We start from the raw sequence: 20711 nt of genomic DNA on the forward strand, positions 1-20711 counted from the left end.
GAGGATACACTTTGGAGGATAATAATTTGCAGATCAGGCTAACAAAGCCTAATTACCATAATATTAGCTTTGTCATAGGAGCTGCCTGTGTTGCTTCGTTTGAGACTGTGCTAATCATGTTTTCTCCATACACACTCCTCTTAAATTTCAGCTACCACCATTTATTTGCACTTCGGTAAGTTTCCTTTAATAAACTCAAATACGTATAATTCAACTTTTCCTAATCTCAGCTGAGAAGTTCGTCTATTCTTTTTCAACTACTCCTTAAGATTAATTTCGTATAGAAAGTTATGAAGTTAAGTGGGATTTTGTTGGTTAAGATTGATAGTGAAAGCTTTTTGTGCAGAACGATGTGATATATTAATTGGAGAGGTTTCTACCGGAAAGTTCGATTTGATTCTCGAAGATTGTCGAGAAATCATAATGCGATATTTCTTCCTGTTACGTAACTTATAAACATACAATAGTTGTTTACGTTATGCAATTTTCGCAGTGACTTTTTGATTGCACGTTCACGCTGAAGCATCCAGAAAATGAAGCTTCGGCGTATTAAGTTTGGCTCAGCAGTATCATACGCACCCTGTCCAGTTTAATTCACGATTTGAATACCCTCCTTTCTGTTCATTTTTGCTTTTCAACTCCGTGCTTGCTTATAAGCTTCGATTTTGCTATTTTCAATTTCTCCAATGTTTTTTCTATTACCATTGGGATGTATTTGAAAGGTGAATAGAAATTAAACCTTATTTAAAATTTTATTATTCCATTTTAATTAGAGAAACTACCTTCTTTGCATTTTCCAAAAGAGGGAGAAAGCACCTTACAGGTAAGAAATGACATAAAAAGTAGAGGCAGGCAATTTAAAAGTAGTTGGCGAGAAACATTAACCACCATATTTGTAATATGTTTGTGAGATGTCGCCGGGGAGTAAAGGAAAAATTAAATTTGAGATAAAGGATGAATATGGAGAGAGACAGTGAACCATGGGAATAAAGTCGAGCTGAAGTGCAGAGACAGAAAGAATTTTTTTTAAGTTAAAAAATCAGAGAGAAGAATAAGCAACAAAATTTTTGTACATTCTTAGTTTAGTGTCTAACTCGGTGCTTCATACGAATTTCCTCTATTCATTCGATGTGCTCTTTTATATTTGCTATGTCTTACTATGTCTAAATTTTCAAAATTCCGGCAATTTATTAACGTTGGCTTATTCTATTAGTATGGAAATTCAATAATATGTCGAGCGACACCACGTATCTAAATATACATATATTTTTTTAGTTGTCCGGTTTCTTCAGTGTAATTAAAATTACTTCAAACGTATGTTATTATTAATCTAATATATGCCATGAAAAGGAAAATCAAAGGAATTTAATATAGTAAAAGGAATTTATTTAAAAATAACTTTGTCAGAAAGTGATTCTAATGGAATTTATATGCGTAATGCGAGTAGACACGAACGAGATTAATCTGTGCTAGTGGTACCATAAACTGCAGACGTTTATGACTTTATTCAATTGCTTAATTATCAAAAAGGTACGTGATAGTTGCTTTTAATTTCCGAAAGACATTTTGTATAATTCAAAAGAAGGTAAAGACCAAAATTTTTAGCGAAACACGCCACTAATTAACATATTTATGCCTTTTTTTCGAAGAACGATTTACATTTAAACGAATAGATGAAACTGAATAATGAAGGGTTTGTCTATAAAAAGTTTCTTAATTGAATGGAGAGTTCCGGGACCATAAAAATAATGTCGCAATGTTCACATGGTTTAACATTGCAATTACGAAGAGACGAAACTGAACACGGGTATGGAAAAAATGTCGAAAGGGCAAACACATGCGAAGTAGGGCAGACTCATACAAGTAAAGTTTTTATATCACTTAAGCGTTTGTGTTGTTGTTTGATTTTATATTTTACCATCCTCTTTTTGCAACGGTTACGCCATGTTTTCTTTAACAAAATGTTTATATATTTTTATTGTTTTTAAAAATATGTAATAAACTCAAACGTTTCAAACATCAACCGAACGAAAAGAAAACACGTTCTGAAACCATTCCAGTGGGAAGATAAATTTCGAAGCAGACCTGAAAATAAGCAATTAAATTACACAATGCTTATGTACAGCTTGCAGAGTGACTACCGTCGATGAAATAAATTACAAACACAGGGTTAAAAAACTACGGGCATGTATAACATAATATTCAAACACTTGAAGCGAAAGCTACGGGCCCTTAGAACACAACGTGCTGGCACATAAATCTGAAAATGGCAAAAAAGGAAAGGCGCTACGTTTTTTAACCACTTCGCATGGCAAAAGATTAAAAAAAAAAGGTTAAAAATAATTATTCGGCACTCAGTTGTTATTTATCAATAAAAACACTTCTGTTGTGGTTGTTGAAGTTACTCGTGCTGCTGCCTCTAGCAGGATAGGAAAGTTAATAAACAATACTGAGGTGTAAATGTTCAGGTTACAATACTTGTACCAATGGACCATTATTAGGCCTGCTCCAGGATTGTATGAAAGCGGCCTATAGCCTCTCGCAAAAAGGGCCTTTCTAAAACAAAACATGAACCCTAATTTTGTCCGAAATTATGAACCAACAGCCCATCACCTGAGGCTACGAACTTTCAGAAATGATTAACACAACTGTTATACACACGTAAATAAAATATCGGGGCATGCGTGGTACTCCACGTCCGGAAACTACGGATAACTCAAGCGTTGGCCCTGCAGTTTAGCGTGGAAGTTTCTGGGAAACTCCTGCGTTTGCGGCTATTTTTCCGGGCAGATACGCGAAAACTTTGCGCCATTCGCCAGGAAGTTTTCTTGCGTCGTTTGGGAACAGCGTTTGGCGATAATTTCGGCGCGAGTTGTGCTCCGCATTGTGTATTTCGGGGATCATTTTGTGTAATTGCGAGTTGCTGTGGGAATTGTTGCATGAGGTGAAAATTGCTCTGTGGGAGTTGCAAAGGAGTTGAAACTGAATAATAAAAGGTATTGTAGAAAAAGTTTCTTTGGAGCGAAAGAAATGGTAGGGACAAAAGATGGAATGCAAAGTGAGCTTCAGGGCTTCTAAAACAATCATGCGCGAGGCAATCGTTTTTTAATTAACAGTTGAGACGAGATATTTCTTTGTAGACGGAATGGAAAAATATCGAAATTATGATTAAAATATCAGGGGGCAAATTGTTGAGATTTTTTGCCAGTAAAATCGCTTTCAAGTTTGTTATAAAAATCTGACAATTTATTTATTCATATACGATATAGCAAGTATACTGAAAATTATCGATTATCTTTGGAACAATATATATTAACGCAATATGACGTAGTATGAAAAGATAAGTACAAGTGCGCGTAAGGCAAGATTGCGCGCAGTACGAGTGCTACAAATGTCTATTTTCGGAAAAGAATTTCATAAACAAAATGGTCCATATTGAAGGCTCTTTTGCAGAAATTTTGACTCTCAGACGTGGGCAGAAATTTTATCGTGGTAAAATCTGCAGTGATTAAAATCATTATCGAATAGTGAAATACCCGGTTCTTAGCGGAGTTTTCACATTTCTCTTCTCTCGGCGAGCCTTGCCACTATCATCGATAAATTCAATTCCAAGTATGTATCTCAAAATCGAAATCAATACTAAATGGATTTGGCAACAAAACCGCATTTCAAGCATATATTTCAAATACTAATGTTCCTCTTAAGCCATCAACCACTTTCAAAAAGAATCCATCTCCTAAAGATATTTCCCAATACGCTTCTAAATCCTCCACTTTTGTCTGTTCAGCAATTCATACTATCGGGGATCCCGCTTTGCACTTATTCCCGAATTGTATAAATCGACGATAACTTAAATGTAATTTGAAACGGATTTTAAAGAATCTGTGTAATGGCTAGACCCTAAAAGTCCGGCTGAATGGTCCGAGCTCTCCACTCGAAAATCTGGTTTAACTAATGGCCTCGCTTCTTTGGGAAAGAGATTTAAAGTTCCCTTCGATAAGTTAATCTTTTCTACGTACCTAAAGATACACTTTTCCACTCTTTACAGTTGGCATTCAACTACATAAATTGTTTTATTTGAGTGTTCGCAAAAACTTTCCCTGGAAATGGTTTCCCGGCCAAAGCTGATTCCCGTCAAGTTTTATTCTCTTTGTCTATTGCGAATAACTGCACAACCGGATAGGCTTCATGGATTGCCATATAGGCGAAGAACAGGGGGTTTAATGGAGAGTGGAAGAGATAAATCTGGGTATAAATACTTTTTAGACTTCATCCTCGGGGGAAAAATGGAGTTTCACAGAAAACTCCATAAATTCACCAAAATTGTTTGAAACTTAAATAGTCAACCCTTAAGTCGTCGAAGGTTGGTGTAACTTGTAAGTCACGAGATTTTATTAATAGGAAAAGCGATGGCTATATCTCACCTGACTAAATGTTTCTGTGTACCTACTTCAAACCTTAATTGAATTTGGCGTAAAGTTGAGAGTTTTCTCTTAAACGCCACCGTTCGAAAGTTTGTTGGGAAATTACGGGCTAAGACCGAAGTTTTCAAGTTTATTGGTAGGAAATTTCGGGCTACCTGACTGTTCGACACAGAAACCCGGTTTATGTTCTCTCTATGGGGAATATTTCATTAAATGAATACATTATTCTGAGAGAAAGAGAGAAAGAGTCGAAGAGAAAGAGGCCGGAGTGTGATTATATAAAATGTCCAACTTAATATAAGAACTAACTCGTATTTTTTCTGATTTAAAATCTAAGGTTTCCTCATATTTTTACCCACATTTTCTGACTGCTTAAGTAAGCTTTGACTTGCTCACTAACCTCTACTAATCGTTATTGGCTCTCCGCAGAGCAGGTCGGTAACGCCAACCCAAGACTGAACTAATCTGTTAATATAAAAGAACTTATCATCTTCGCATGGTTATCAGACTTCTCCACCTATGAGCAAATCGACTAAACATTAGTTTCATCTTGTATGGGATATTGCATTGCCTACCATTGTACTATATTTTATCCAACGAAATTGCTATAAAAACACACCTCGTCCCCGTTTCTAATAAAAAGTTTATGGTGATTGCAAAACGTCGAAATGCCAGATTTTGCCCTTAGGTTCATCCCAACTTCTCCAATAAAGTACTCTTTCAAGTAGATTGATAAAAAATTAAAATGGTTGCCCATAAATACGGTCTTCCTTAGACCATTTTAAAACTTTGCGGCAAGGCATAAAGACTACAACAATTCCTGCATCTTTTACCGTTGTCGAGATCCCTATGAAGACGTTCGCATTTGAAGTATCCCGGACATTTCTGAGAATGTAGCCCCAGTTTCTTAGAGTTAACCGCGCCCTTTAACTTTATGAACACAAGGACAAAATACCAATAAACTAGGCCATAATTCTTGGTTTACAAAGTTTCACTACCGCAAAGGGCAATTCATAATAATATGCATCATATCGTTGCTGGTTCTTGCTTAGTGGTAAAAACAGGGGCTTTGCAAGTTGGTGCTGGAATGTTTTAGGGCTAGGAATGTCAAATATTTCAATTAAGTCCGAAGGAACTAAGAATTCTTTTCTGGAGAGGGTTTCATTCAACGTTGGAGAGCGTCGCGGTACATTATTTCCGGGATAGTTACGAGCCAGGGAGGGGAAGTGTTGAAAATTTGGTGTCTAAAAATGCGCATAGAGAAGGGCCATATTTAATTTTTAAGTAAAGAAAAAGAATTAATAGGAAAAATTCCAGTCGTTTCATAGGAGTACATAATTTTTCCCTAAAATTCTCACTCGACTGCCACACTCAGGCTGACTACAAAGTCCCCCATCCGACCTTGGTTTCTAAAGCAAAGTGATTGAGAAACGATATGAGAATTTATCTATTAGAAAGTAAAAAATAATGCATAAATCACGGCTCATATTTAGTACCTAGTTAGTACATTAATTGCACATTCCTGCATGCGGAGGTTAAGCGCCCTGGAAGTTTATAGAGAATGACTCATTCATCTCAGGAGTTTTGCAGTAAAACTGACAAAGAACATCAGGATTTATCGATCTGGAAAGTAGAGATCTTTCATAAATATCTTTTTAAACTTCTCAGCTTAGTTTAATATTACTGCGGAGAATAAGTATTCTGGAAGTTTACTGAGAATAACAACTTAATTTCAAAGATTTTTGCAGTAGAATTGATCAATATTGTTCGATTTGAACGCGAAAGTTCTTTAATGAATCATGGTGCGATGAGGGTGAGAATTTCTTTTGAATCTTCCTAGTTTCGTTTGATAAACGGGCGAGGTGAGTTCAAAGTTTATCGAGAATAACTAGATCGCTTCGAAGCGTTTTGCAATAAAATTGATAGAGAATTATCATGTCGCAAAATGTATAAAAGTTGAGGAAAATGTCCCGTGAGACCTTTCAGTCTAACTTCATATTCAGAGGCAGATAGGATGAACTGGCCCACTCTAGGGGTTTTTATTCCAAAATTAACTTCCCTTTAAATTCCAGAAGGAATAATTTATCGCACTGAAAGTGATAAGATGTGAAATGAATCGAGTGCATCGGAAGAGTTCAGTTGGCCCAAATGCTCAGGAAGTCATCGAACACGTAACTTACATTTATAGTTGAAAATTAACAGAAGAAATCCTCCTAATGGGCAACGGCTACTCACCGCGTCGGTATCAAAATCGTGTTGGTTAAATTCCCAAATACCCCGACCACTTTCAATGAAGAGTATGGATGCAAATGACCGGTATTCAATCGACTTTAATGGAAAATGCTACTGACCCTTCGCATGTTTGCCAGAAAATCCCGTGGTAAGTCCATTGAAAACTAAAAATTGTTGTGTGTTCCCGTAAGCCTCATCAACAAAATTAAGGTCAGCGCCCATCAGTTTAAAAAGACATGCAATGTAGCCCAAGAGCATGCAAATTCTTTATTATTTAGCTAACAGCAAACAGGCTTAAAAGCCTTAAGTGATTGCTTCGAAGCAGCTGCATGCTTCTAATATATGGTTAACGAACGGCAACAAATTGCACTTGATTACCAACTAAAATGTCCGAGACTTGACCCCTTTAAAGATCAAGACGATGAGCACTAATCTTAAGATTCCACACCCGTATAATTTGAAATTCCGACAAGATTGCCCACCATATTGTTATTGTTCTCCCCACGGTTGGGGTTATGCTAATTGCTATCATTATCCCACTCGTTTCTCGTGTCTTCGTTTAAATTACAAAGTTAAACCTTCACCACGAGCAATTAAAATAAACTGTTTGGTTTAGAATAGTTTCGGGTGTCGTATTGTGTATTATGTTTGGTTAAATTTCATAGTTAACAACGTGCGATCCAGTTTATTATACTCCAGCAAAAGTTTAAGTTCAGGCCTATATTCACCGCAAATCTGAAAGGATCACTACGACAGATCCCGCTAAGTCCTTTTCACTTCGAAACAATATTGACTGAAGTCTCGAACTTCCAGGGATGCACATACGAAAATTAATACACAGATAATCCGTTTAAGGACATATTGACCGCCCTTGAGTCGATTAATTGTCCAGTATCTGGGGACCCTAAAGTTTGCTGCAGGAATGGAAACAAGCAACATTGCGGAGAGATAATTTAGTTTGACCGTTACTATGGGAAGGTGTAGAGTTCGTGTCGTGAAATTTGGTAGTAAGAGTGGTAGCACTGGTTGTGACAGAAGCGAGAAGTATCCAAATTATATCTAACAAGAGGCTCAGTACGAACACTCTGTTGGACAGAACTTTGATTGCGAGAATTTTCAATTGAAGCGTTGATTTGGGGCATCATCAGTTTGGCTATAGAGAGGGAAGAACTTGACGCCTTGTATAGTTAATGATTTGGTGAAAAATCTTCAATTAATTCCTCGTTGTCCAATCAATCTCTTGCAATTATTTAATGTTGTCTCGTGTTTTACCGAGGAATTTCTTGTCCTCAGAGATCCCCGAAACGTATCGAGGCATTATCAAATAACTTTCGCAAAACGCTAAGAAACCAATCTGAAAATGGTAAATTATGAATAAATCGCCGGGCAAGGAGCGTGATTTATCTTAAGTTCCTCTTGCAAGTTTAGGACGAGAAGAAAGACATTCTTAATCTCACTTAACGTCTCGATTTTTTAAAGTAAAATTGATAAAAGACCCTTGATCAATCCTGACGTAATGAAGATATGAATTTCTATTCACACTTGTGCAAACGTATAAATTTCTGTTCAGCTTCAGGGTCCAATTTCACTTTTAGATAGATAGGAGATGTGTTAGAGGTTTGTAGAGGGTCAAGAATAAAACTAAGAGGTTTTTCCATTGCAATTGATAAGAAGCGTTAAGATTTATTGATCTAAAGTGAAAAGAGATCTAAGTGACGAAAAAAGTTTAATAGAGACTTAGTGACTAATTTCGAGGGGTCTTCAAGTAAAGGTGAAATATATCAGGATAAATGGAAGCACCACTGGAAATACCATTCACAAATCAACGTCTTCAATTTCGATCAACTGTGAATCGCGTTTTCCAGTAAGAGAAAGTGCCAGTGGACCCTATAATAAGTTCCAAAAATGATTAGCGATGGCTAACGCTACGGATTGTCCTAAGTTAAACGTTTCTTCTTTCATTGGGAATTAACGTAATGTTACATCTTCTATAACCAAAAATGAAACAACGCGATACTGTCACGTTAATAGCACCCCCCTGTATTAATTATCATCGTTGCTAATTTTGCTGTGGACGCCGCTACTCTGACTGCTCGTTTATGCCGCCGCTGCTGCTGTAACTGCTCAATTAAAACACACACAAAATGTGTCTTTTAATTAATTTGAAAAAATAAAATAAAATAAATTTCACAATGCGCAAAACATTTTATTTAGAAATCCGCCTATTGGGGAAACGAGGCGCATTTCTTCAACATGCAAATTGCCATATACCGAGTCTGTCGTGGATTTTTTCCCCGCTGTTTCGGAATCACTCAAAGCATTTAAAAAGAGATTTTTCCTTAAAAATCTATTAAATTGTCAACCTTCGCATAGCAGTAAATTGTAAATTGCTTCAAGTGATTGCGATGTTTTTGTGCTTACGTCAGAGTGGGGCTCCAGATACTTTGTATATAATGCGTATATCCAGCGCGGTTATCACGTGTGATGCACTAAAGGTTTTATTTGCAACATTTGCATACTAACAACTTTTGAGTGCATAAATTCGGGAAACAGTTCAATTATCCTGGATACGACTCTATTTACATGTATTTTAAATATCTAAATTGTTAGGGATTAGCATTTAATTTTCGCCCGGCTGACGGGTATCGCCTCTATTAATTGAACTGGAATTTGCCAACTGCATTCACTGAACTATTAAATAATATATTAAAAGTAATTAAATTCTCTCAGTTTCGGAATCCGAGGTTTTCAACGGATAATGAAAAAATCTAAACTTCGAGGAAGTAACCACCCCCCTTTTGAAAACTCTTTTGAGAATTCTCTTTGTTGCAATGCAGACTACCTAAATTAAAACCGGAGAACTTTAGTAGGTCATAATTTGCATGTTAAAGATTTCAGTTAGTCATAAAGCAAACTGGAAATTATGAGCTGGAGGCAAAGCGAAAAGGTAATGTGATAATGCAAGTTAATTTTAATAAATTTAGTTACTGGTGGTTAATCGTAACTGAGTCACATTTGAAATTCAATGTCTCAGTGTAAAATGTGAAATTAAACCCATAGCAAATTAGCGGAAATGCTGGACGGGAAAAATGAAAAACGCCTTTAGTTAAGTGGAATTCATGTACTAAGTTTCGAGATACTGATAGCATAACTTATACTTTCAGCGAGATTCCTCTAATAACATATATTCTCCTCGAGATTCCAGCGAAATTTATGCCCTTAAACGCCCCTTTCTTTGCAAATTGAGGAAGTCGTTGAACGCTCTTTGTGAGTGCATCAATTTGTGTAACTACTCAATTTTAAATGGAAATATAGACGTCAAACTTAACTGCAAACCAAGTTTCCTTGTAAGTATTTAATAATGCACGATGGGAAGTTTTTTGGACGACTAAAAATATGTTCCATGATGGATCGAACGTGTGCACCCACCATGTGTAAGATAAATTACGTAAATGCCATGAGGCCAAAATGTATTTTATGTGCGATCGGCTTTTGAATATAAATATATGATAGAGCAGCAGACACGTTACACTGACGTTATGAAAATGACAAAATTGATTTGGTCGCTATAATAGTTTTTGCCAGTCAGGGTCGAGAGAATGTATCTTCGTCGGGTAGAAAGATGTCAGTTGAAATCAAGACTGAACGGATTTTCGGACTTCTTATTTTCAAATTCACTTTTGGTTATTTTTAACAGAATAGAGTGGCCGCTCTTTGTGGTATATCGCATCGAGGAATGTACGGCAGTTGTGCTAGCGAAATTACGACTACAACTCATTTTTAGCACTCGAATATCGACAGAAATATTCTCGAGGTTTGTGGGCTACATTAGCTAATTTTAAAAGTATTCGAAGAAACGGTAATTCAAAATATCAACCCATATCCGTCCGAAAGTAAAAAGATATTCATACATCATCGGAGAATTTCGCGTTCATGAGGGCGAAAATTATTCTAAGCTTCTAGAGAATAACTGATTAAGATCAAGTGCCTTTGCAGTAAAACTCGCAGAAATTCTCAGGGTTCTGAGTATGAAAAATCATTCAGCAATTTCCTTAAGACTAACAGTTCTTAATTGGAAATACGAAGACTCGGTGGTATCCATGGAAATTGGAGAATTTTTCAATGGATGGGAGTATGTACGTGTGGTCTGCCCGGTTTGTACCGGGTGTCTAGGCGAAACCTGGACATGGGAGAGTGACGTGGGAAATCGGTTTTTATTTTTTTGCACCTGCACGTATTATCCAATTAAAAAACTTCTTACGTGGAGGTCGTAGTACTCAAGATCGGCTACCATTTCGCAGTTTTTCCAATCTTCGGATTGAAGCCGTTTTGGCTCGACACGCTACCACTTTTCAAAAATTTCAATTTCTCGCGTAACCGTCCGAAGCAACGATTGGTCAGATTCGTTTGTGGTCTCTGTGAGCACTAGCTATAAATATTTTTGCAAACAATGTTAAAGTTCTTTGTTTTTGCTCACTTATTTGTTTGGTTGAACTTGAATATATATTTTTTATACATGTAGTTAGTTGTTCAATTTATTCATTTTAAATTCTTTTTGTTGCGTTTAAATATAAGGTCATACTAAAACAACAACAAAAAAACAATCCATTTTACATGGCGTTTTTACGCTTCCGGTGTTGGGGACTTCGTGTTTGTTTAATTCGGACCTCGACTCTGATCAATCGTCGACTCGAACGATTACGCGGGACATTGAACTTTTCGAAATTTGGACGTCTTTTGCGCCAAAACGGCTCTAATTAAAAGATTGAAAAAATTGCATGATGATGGCCGCTCTTGGGTACTACGACCTTCGTGTAAAAATTTTTCGGTTGGATAATCGGTGCAGGCGCAAAAACATAAAAACCGATGGTCCATGTTAATCTCCGATATCCAGGATTCGCTTGGACAGTCGCTATATTTTTCAATCTAATTCAGCGCCCAATTATTTTTATATGGAAAATTACAAAAATACCTCTTATGGACCATATTTCTATCGGAGATTAAATAAATGAAAGTATTACATTTTTGCCGATGAAAGTATGCAATGTACGCCTTATTTTTAGTAATAGAATTTAACCGTATTGGTGAATATGTTTTATTGCGACTAGTAAAACCAGCTTCAAATAAATTCACAATTCATAAATCATGGTCAACCACAACCATTTAATAATTCGATTGTCATTTGGTCAAAATCCGCATTCATGAGCTGAGCAATAAATCCATAGATCATCAAAATCCCCCATTTTCTACCACTCCATTAACCTCCATTCGATCAAGTGATTTTTCCATTTATCCACTAACTGCGACTATTTTTACCTGAACCTCCGCACAACATTAAAAGAATATAATCGATTTTTCTGTCAAATGAACTTAGTAGTCAATCTCTAGCCGATAAGGTCGGAGTATGACGACTGTCATTAATGTAATTTTATCATTTGTCCTCGATTGTCACGTTAATGGATAGTGGTCATTGTCGATGATGATGATATTGATTAGTAAAACATGCTCGAACAATTATTGTTTATGGGGTAACAAGTCTGAACTCTAATTCCAGACATACAGAGACTCTCTTAATAAGAATCTTAATAAGCCCCTACGGATATTCATCCAGAGATATTCTAATTCTAGACATGTCTTCATATTCAGCGCTCCGTTGCGGTTTAAGTTTCAATTTTCGAGATTTATTCCAGGATTGGTTTAATGAGCCTCTATGCTACTTGGACTAACACAGCCATTGATTCCGTTGGAGTATTGTGAGATATGTGTAGCGATGTGAGGTTGAGTTGAATAGGAGTGAACTGACTTTGTCACAATGGAACTGCAATGTGAAGTAGTTTTGAAGATGCTCGTGTTATGAGAAACGGATTCGTAATGACGCCTATGAATGGTTGTTAGAGATAGAAGTTAGTTTTGGCCGATTAATAATGGAGAGATTGTCATGCATTAAGGCTTTTTCTCAAGCGAATAAAAATATCTATAATAATTTCTACGCAGCGTAATAAAAGAGACTTTGTAGCGTAATTCCGACATAGTGTCAGAATTGAAGCCCCTTTAGACGTGAGTTCCGTGGAAGAAAACTGTTACTTTATTTCTTTTTTAATTAGAAAATCGTCCTTGATCTCACTGATAACATCGGAACGTCACCATCCCCAACATATTCTGCCTAAAAATGTGCAGGATGTCCCAAACGCCATGGGATACCATCGTTATCTGCTAAAAGGTGAGAGCTACGCGGTCGGTTAAATCAGAGGAGACGTGTCAAACTTCAGGTTCGGTTAATATTCCATAAACAGTGTTGCCAACTTTTCCTTCTTTTTCCGAGATATTGGGAGAAATCTGATGAATACCAAAATTTAATTTTCACAGTAAATCAAAAACTAAAGATTTTTCAAAAAAATATTTCATACAAAAAGTTTATACTTTTTTGAGCTCTTGACTAGAGCAATTTTCAAATTTTTATAGTTGACCTAATTTCCATTCAGAGTCATTTTGAACATTAGTATTTTAAAAATATTTTACTATTTTAAGTTTTTAAATGTGTCGTTTGATCGTTAATGTTCACATTTGTAATAACGTTCAGTTCACATTCATAAAGAAAAACCTTGATGCTTGTCAGTTTTACCCCAAATCGTTGAAAACTGCTGTGGTGTCGTCGTTTTGTACGAAACATTTTTTTGGAAAACCCTCAGTTTTCGATTTCGAAATTGAACTTTGGCATTTTCATATTTTTCCCAATATCTCGGGAAATAGAGAATGTTGGCAACACTCTTTGCCCCGAATAATAACTGGCCCCCAAGTTTGACACATTTCCTCTGATTTAACCGACCTCGTAGCGCTGATCGTTAGGGAGACAGCAATGATACCTCAATGGCATTTGGAACACCCTGTGTTTATGGGAGTAATTTTAATATGTAGCTTTCAATTCATGTTCGTATTTTATATTGTCAAAGAAATTTAAATTATCCACGGGCAATTTGTACTTTTATACATGACCTAAATTTAATATCAAAACTTGTAAAGTATGTCTACGTATAATATAAGCAAAACTCGAACGAACCGAGGCGTGAAATTAAACTCATTTGCTTATTTTGAGTATATTATTGTGTGGAAGTATGTAATTTACTTCCTCGAGAAAATTAATATAATAGCTAAAACCCAGGAGTTTTACCCCGAAATTATTGTTAAGTCCATGAATATAATGCGCAATTCCGAAACCTCCCTCTATAGTTGGTATATTTTTTCGTTGAAGGCATATGAAAATTCACGATTGATAAATTGCCTCCGCGCCACCAAGCCAGGATGTATTTTATGTCGAATCACCCTTTGAATATAAATGTATGGCAGACTATAAACGGACAGCTTTGTTGTGCAGATATGGGGTGCCCAAATGGAAAGTTCAATTTTCGCATTAACGGTACTATGTGGTACGAGTTGCTAAGGCAAAATCTAAGAGCGTCTTCACCATAAGTATAAATTACAAGAAAGTTTAACTTGCTGCACGTAAAGCCTTAACCGTATGATTAGAAGGAAAGCTCAACGATTTTAACCCCGAAACTTCGGGGAGTTTCTAATAGGGGTTCGAATGATTTTGTTCCGTTTATATGTCTCGAGGTTTCACGCTTCGGCGAATTTCCTGAGGGTGAATTAATTAGTTGCCGTCGCGTTAGGAAAATGTTTTAGGATTTTCCGCGATTTGACGCAGTCTGCGTCCATCGAATACCCGGTCCGCAGAATCGATGAGGTCGTTCCTATTAAATCCTCCCCTCATAAATTTACACCATTACACTGTATAATTAAAGCTGCTCACTCGGGTATATGATAAACTAAAACCTTACCAGAAACAATTAGGCAAAGTCTCTTCATAAGACGATTTGAGGATCTAAATCTGAGTGAAGATCTAACCAACCGTAAAATGAACTTTCGCCTTGTAAAAAGTGATTTTGTCCGAACTTCTTTCTGAAAGGAAAGAAATATTGCTGCTAATCAGGGTTAATAAGGATAATCCAGCACTTTCGAAAGCTTTCAAGAGTTAATTAATTGAGAAGCTTTGGAAGGTTTTGAGGGTCTCAAGCAGGAAATCATCGTTAAGTCCTTTGAAAAGTTGTGGCGGTTATAGAAGAAGGACGAATCATTTCTTTGCGCTTAGCTTTGAGGCTAAACATAGATATTCATGCAATTTTAGCCTCTTTCTCTTCGAGAGTAATGCATAAAATGCCAATAAAGGCTATTGTAAAGGTCGTGTTACAGAATAATTGCAAATAGCTGAATGCATTAAATTGGGAAGCTGAACCTCTGGAAACAATAATACCTGCATACGAAATTACGGCGATTGTGTGCTTCAAAATGGATTTGGAGTTAACATTGTGAATAATATTAATTACGAGCAATTTCATTTGAATTCTAATTAGCTTTACATCAAAATTTGAAGTTAAAATATATTTATTAATTTAGGTTTATTTGACATCGCGTTTTCGTGCAAAGTACATGAAAGAAACTCATAATTACCCTCGGAAAAAAATCGTTAAATTCGCCACGAACTGTGATGAAATAGATGTTTAACCTTGTTATGCTATACAGTACGAATAGGATATCGAGAATAACAAAATTAACGTGATGAAGGAAAAAATGCCTTTCAGATTACTTTCGAATTACATGCAATTACCAAGAACATAATGCACCATTAATCATGAATATGTATGTTTATAAGTGGTGACAACCTACTCTTATCATGTATTTGAAATCCATTAAGTTAAAAAAAATTTGCACCCCGAAGCGTTAAAAATGCTTTATAATATTACATTTGCATATGCTTAAGGATGTAATTCTTTATAGTTCATGTCAGCAGATTTATGATCATAATAATGATACACTTCACGTTAAAACTAGAGTTCTAGAAACCTGGTTTCCTCCACTTACTAGAACACCCCGAAAAACCATCAAATCATAAAATATGCATAGAGGACCGAACGGCCCGCACGAATTCTTTAAAAATTGAATCAAACATTTTTTTAATAGATACGTATGCAGTTAACTGTGCCGTAGATAAAAGTCATTTTTCATATTTTTCTCATGGGACACCACGTATGTATAGTATGACGTTCTTGAGTTCATTAACAAATTCTGAACATATGTCATTTAACACGCCATTTAGGGTGGCCTGCCAGATCGCCTGACTTCGCCCATACGGATTTTTTACGAGGTCATCTGAAATACAGGGTTATTTGAGTGAGCCCAACAATATAGACGAGTTTAAAAATGAAATTGCTCAAGAAGCTCAACAAATACCTCCTGAAATGATAAGAAAAGTTCTTAAGGAATTTGAATTGCGGCTTGCTCGCTGTCAGGAAGTCAACGGGGCGCATTCGAATATTTAATACATTAGATTGTAGTAGTTTGCGCTGTCATATTTCAAGTATTAATGGTTCCATCGTTAATTCTATTTTTTGTATTTTGTTCTAAAACTGTTGAATTTTGATACGGACACATAACATGAGATATCTTCAGAGGTTCTCAAAAAAATTCAAAAAAGTCATAATACACATGAGGTTCCACATGGAACAAACTAGAGGTACATTTATCTACTACTTGGACAACCCTGCATCCGTGCCTCTTACACCTAAACGTGCACAACTAAAAACAATATTTGAAGTGTTCCAGCATTTTAGTGAAAAATGTTTCCTTCAATTTTTAACGAATTTATGAGGAGCTTGTGGTCCTCTATGTATATTGAAATCGAGCTTTTAGTTAGCGAGAAAACTGACTTTGAATTGGAGCGAGGTTTCAATGGTGCGTTAAGATGGAAGCGAAATGTAATCATTGTCAACACCGTAAGCTGAGAGGGTGCACGTTATTCGGCGATAAAAAACAATCTAAGGACAAATTTCATTACAACGAATTGGTGCCTGCATCACCACTATCACCTTAGCAATAAATCGCTCCACCTGCAACAATTAACTATCCAGTTATCCAAGGGCACATCCTGCTCATACCCGTGAGAATCGCTTCCAGAATTTGCCATTAATTATCCCTTTGTATTAAATTGGAATAGTATCCTACTGGAGTGAACTTGCACCACCTGCACATATGTATTTAAAACTTAAAAAAATAATAATAATTTAACGTCGCTCATGGATGCACCAGATTACGGAGGAGTTGCAACATTCTGAAGGAAAATTAAATTAAGTGTCGAAAAAATGAACATTGAGAAAGTTTTAAGAAACGTTCAAATCCCTATTAATCAAATCAGAGTGACATAGGGAAACTAAAGCGATACAAATTTAATTTAAGTCGGGATTAATTAATCGACGTTAAACTTCTCGAAACTCTGCACCTAGAAGCCAAGCCGGATTATCCGACGTGCTCTTGTTTGTTTCAATTTCTCCTTAAACTTCGGGACTGAGAGACATTCTGCAAGTGATGGTCAATAGAAGGATTAGACTTGATATTTGAAATCTGGAAGTTTATAAGTACTCAAAAGGGACATAGTTCCTAGCCTCACAACAACTATAATCAAGCGAACTGGATAAGTTTCACCCTCATAACATTTGTTAGCAATAAATGACTATTAAAAAGTCAACAGAGCTATCAGTTGACTCTAATCCTTTGTAATTATTTTTATCATCGCTGGATTTGTACACATTGTCATCGTTACTCGGGATTCATTGCTTATGTATTTAGGTAAATCGGGAATCTATGTAGCGAAGATGCCATTTTAACGACGGATTTTTCGTTAAAGACAATACTTGCTTTCGAATCGCTGCTAAGAAGACTCTATAGGATCCCCTTATAGTTTAAATATAAGACAGAAGCGAGCTCTTGATAATAATAATTCCTAATAACTCTCCTCCACGTTTCGAGGCAATTCCACCTTTTCCAAGTCCACATCTTCGTATTACTCAATAACAGAAGAGAAAATTCTGAGGAAAAGTAACATCTCGAAAAAGTAAATAATGCGTTCGCCAAGAGGCTCTAACGATAAATCTCCACTTCCCTAAACTTCTCGTACACCAAATCTTAGTCTTATGATTAGCTGGGAGAGCTTAACGATTTTAACTTAAGCTTTGGGGAGTGTCTAATAGGGCCCGGAATATTTCGCTCCCTATTACATCTCCGGTTTCGCGCTTGACTGAATTTCCTGGGGGAGGACTAATTTGCCATAGCCTTATAATAATATTTCATTATTTTGACGCTTCGTCGCATCTCGATTTCCATAATATTTCGAGATATAACACTGCTGCTCGTGTATTGGGAAATATTAAGACACTGCTAATTGTAAAATTATACCTCAGTAATAAACAAGTTTAACGGAGGCAAATTTTGAGTTATAAATTTTAAATTTTCTGCACTATTTGCAACACTTCCTTACGACGCGTAGCTGGCGCAAGCCCTAAATACCTGGATATTAAATTAGAGCTACCTTTTGTCTCAAACTTTAAGCCCGGGTACATTAAAGGGGTGCCAAGCCCTTTGTTTTCTTATGAACCCTTTTATTGACGGAGCTTTGGGGCATTATCTTTTGCAAATTGCTTATTACCCTCTATCTTGAGGAGTTACATAAAATCTCGATTTTTATTTCGAGGCTTAATGCTACTGACATAAATAAATTATTTCTCTTTTGATATCTCAGCCGGGATTATGAAAGGATTTTGATGATTTTCTGCTTCAGACCTTCAAAAGTTTCGGGTTTTTGAATTAATTAACGCTTTCTGGGAGTTTTCGCGAGGGCGTTTCTTATTCAGCCATGATGGACGATAGTTGTCAAAGTTGTTTAAAGTGAGTGTGCAATTTTTTCACACGTCTGTGCGAAATCTATTACCATTGTTTGAATCCATAAATGGCGAATATCTACACAAAATATATACATTACCAATATCCTCTGTCCAAAGAAAAAACATTGACTAATTTGCAATAAAACTAATAAACTGCACGATATTCGGAGAGTGGGGAACAATACACAAATTCTGTTTTTGCCGGAAATCAAATTAAGGATATTCAATAATGAACCTTTTATAATATGATTAAAATACCTGAATATTGATGTTTTCAGAATATTGCTAATATTTGATACGCATAATTAATTTATATTCATGGAATATAACGTAGTGACCTAAAACTAGAATGCGCCTTGCAAAATATTATACTTTTATATTGCAACAAAAATTTAATCAATTATATTTCATTAAAAAAAACAGTCTAAATTATTAATAAAAATACGTTATAATTGAGCAGGGCAAGATCGGGCCGCCGTGCCGGCCGTTACAATATTTTGCCATTTTCTAACAGCTTTTGAATACTAAAGTGCGTACCGTTCTGTTGAAAAAATATATTCCTCTGAAACCATCCCCGGATATGGATTTAGTCAGAGATTTATAAATAAATCGGTCTAAAAATACCAAGAATGGGGACCCAAACATTTATTTTTTTTGGAAACTATGGTTTTCTCGGAAAAGTCGTGGGTTCGCGTTAAACCACTACTGTATATTCTGTCCAATGACCGTCCCTTCCTTCACGTCTTCGATACATTAGATCGAAATTTATTCACCACATAAGATTACATTTAATAAGCAATTAATCACAAATCAATAATTGATCACAAAACTGTCCTATTTCAACTTCTATACATCGAACGTGTAATTAGTTTTCATAGTAATCTCGAATTAATAATGGGAATATTGTCAACAAAGTAATTTAATATAGAGTAGTATTAATTGGTATTAATAGAATGCTCAATAAAATGCGACATTATACTGTCGTCTAGGAATGCGAATATCTTATTTATATTCCAAATCCAAGAAACGTCGTTTTGTATGAAAAAATCTATTTCATCATAATAAACGAACTGTACTTTATTTTTGTTAGACAATTATCATTATTGTCGTAAATTGCCACAAGAAAATGCTTTTTCACTCCCCTGCAGGCGGTACCGTTGTCATAATTATTTTGAGTGGGACGATGGGCGGTAACAAGGGTTACATATTGCACCACTTCGATATTTCTTAGATCTGACCAAGTAGGTAAGTTGCCAAGCAAAATTCGTTTAAACGAATAATTATTCGATTGTTGCCGTCGCTTCTTCAACTCCTCCTGCTGCTGTTGTTAGCGCCCGTTGGCAAGTTCTGATAATCGATTAAGCTCTTACTGAAGGCAACCCAACGTTTCATTCCGAAAAATATGAATATAATGCAAAATGTTATCTTATTACTTATCCACAACCCTAATCTACATGTTGCTACCACTTCTAATTTGAATCATTAAATATTCAAATCTAAACCGACTATTCGTATCTACTACCGGGGCCTGTACCCCATTAAAACGCGATCATAATTTACAAAACGGCTTGACAACAAAACATTTCGTTTAATTATCCAAACCGCTCAAAGTAACCTCCTGCACGAAATCCTTTTCATGGTTCAGTAGTATAAAACCAAACATTAAACCCTGAATAGCTAAGCCGCAAATAATATAATACATTTATGTCATAGAAACTACCATTAAAATATGCATTATTCAATCGGTTGTAAAAATAAATAGCTCCAAGATATACACGGAAAATTTGCGGTGTTTCATAACAATAATTAAACGAGCCACCAAACATCATCTACGTAACCGTATTCAATTTGCAACTTTGCTACAGGCCGCTTTATAGGCGGTTGGTGCAAACTACTTCCCAACTTTGTTTTAAATAGCCAGGTTCATAAATATTTGCATCAAAGTTTGCCGCAGGATTTGGATACTTAATTGCATCAAACTGGTTTGCCATTATTGCAAAGTATAATGCAAATTTTCTACATAATGCGAAGATATTATTTGTGTCTTCGGGGCTTCCTGACAGCCGTGGTAATGCTGAGAATGTGGATACTTTTATCTGTGCGATGTCTGCTGAGGAAGGTTTATTATCTCCGTTCCATAGCGATAAAATATTTTCTTGATTTCTATATGAACGAAAAACTATGAGTCGCCCCTGAGGCTGAAGATGATGATACGACTTTTAATTGCTCAGGGTTCGAACTAATAGTAACTATGTGCGTGCTCACGAAACGGAGGATGAGTCGATCC

At 36.0% G+C, this 20711-nt stretch overlaps 1 protein-coding gene across 1 annotated transcript in view; it reads left to right on the top strand.

Annotated features, from left to right (window-relative positions):
• Positions 1–2719: 2719 nt before the first annotated feature.
• Positions 2720–20711, top strand: part of LOC136344394 (cell adhesion molecule 2-like) — a 77346-nt gene continuing 59354 nt past the window's right edge. Inside the window, exon 1 of the mRNA XM_066291813.1 lies at positions 2720–2996. The gene's annotated coding sequence lies outside the window, so the exon portion shown is untranslated. The remainder of the gene's footprint in view (positions 2997–20711) is intronic.

This window comes from Euwallacea fornicatus, chromosome 17, assembly GCF_040115645.1.
Source record: "Euwallacea fornicatus isolate EFF26 chromosome 17, ASM4011564v1, whole genome shotgun sequence".
In the NCBI taxonomy this organism is placed as follows: Eukaryota; Metazoa; Arthropoda; class Insecta; order Coleoptera; family Curculionidae; genus Euwallacea; species Euwallacea fornicatus.